Source organism: Chinchilla lanigera, unplaced genomic scaffold (assembly GCF_000276665.1).
Source record: "Chinchilla lanigera isolate Chin_1 unplaced genomic scaffold, ChiLan1.0 scaffold02148, whole genome shotgun sequence".
NCBI classification, from domain to species: domain Eukaryota; kingdom Metazoa; phylum Chordata; class Mammalia; order Rodentia; family Chinchillidae; genus Chinchilla; species Chinchilla lanigera.
In genome coordinates, this window is record NW_004957549.1 from 1 (window position 1) to 1,311 (window position 1,311).

The window sequence follows — 1,311 nt, forward strand, 5'->3', positions numbered from 1 at the left end:
CACACCTGTAATTGCAGCACTCAGGAGGCTGAGGCAGGAGGATCACCCTGAGTTCAAGGCCAGCCTGAGATACACAGCAAGACCCTGTCTCAAAACACAAACATACACACACACACACACACACACACACACACACACAATTTTCATCTCAGGAAACTACTGGAAGGAGAATGCACTTCAGGAGTGAGTAAAGGTTTGAACTACAGGAAATGGAGCTCCAGGACAGGACTCAAGGGAAGAGAATCTGGTGACAACAGATCCATGGGCATCAGGAGAAAATAAAAGGCCTCTAGGGAAGACTTCTTCAGGAAAACTTACAAAATAGCTGATGGTCTGACTTTGTAAAGGAAAGATTTAGACAACTGGTTGAGAATTTAGGGCTGAATTAGAGATTAGTATGGGCAGAACCAAACAAACTTTAAAATAAACAGTGACTATCACTTCCTATATGTTACCTGTGAAAAGCACTTAAAAGTCACACCGTGGTTAAGCTGAACATACACGCTGCCAAATGATTAACTACGGCAATAGATTTGACATAATTAATCTTCTTTCAAAACATTGGAATAAATACCAAAATATTCAGTTGAAAGTGGTAAAACTGTTTTCTTTTAGCTTCATGCTTAACTAGTATTAGTAAATCCTGCTCATGAGAATTACCAAGGGAAATTTCGAAAGAATGATGTTTACTCTAACCTGCTTCAATGCATTTACCCGAATACAAATGTACAATTTTTGTTTCAACCTGGTGGATGTCAATACCTCCTCCCCAACGGCCCGACTACGAAACTGTGAATTTGCGTCTGTAAAATCCTACATGGATTCAATCACCTCGCTATACAACTGCATCCAGTTCTGGGTCTGCCTGTTCCCAGCTGCCAAGACTTTGCGTCGCTGCACATGTCACCCTCCAGAAGGGGTTCCTAAAGCTGTCGGGCTTTAAGGGTGCCATCTGGAATGGCCAAATTCTGCAAGGACAGTCTGGGGAACTAATGAGGAGCTAGTTTTCAAAACTCAGTGGGGTCGGGCAGGGCCCCAGGCAAGTACCAATTCCTTCCTGGGGGCTGCAAGCGCAGCCGCCGCCCCGTTCCGCCGACACCTCCACGGCCCTCTGCAGCAGGTAGCGCGCGCGCTTGCGCGTCAGGGCGTCTTCCGCACAGCCCAGGCCCGCCTGCACAGTCCTCCAGAAGCGTCCGCAGCGCCGTGCGTCTGGGCCAACGTCGCACGCGCCCGCCTCGGGCAGTAGTTTCTCGGCCAGCGCGCTGAGCAACCGCAACTCCGACCCGACTCGGCCTGGCCTAGACGGCGCCC

At 48.9% G+C, this 1,311-nt stretch overlaps 1 pseudogene; it reads right to left on the reverse strand.

Annotated features, from left to right (window-relative positions):
* Positions 1-118: 118 nt before the first annotated feature.
* On the reverse strand, positions 119-1,311 carry LOC106147704 (annotated as a pseudogene).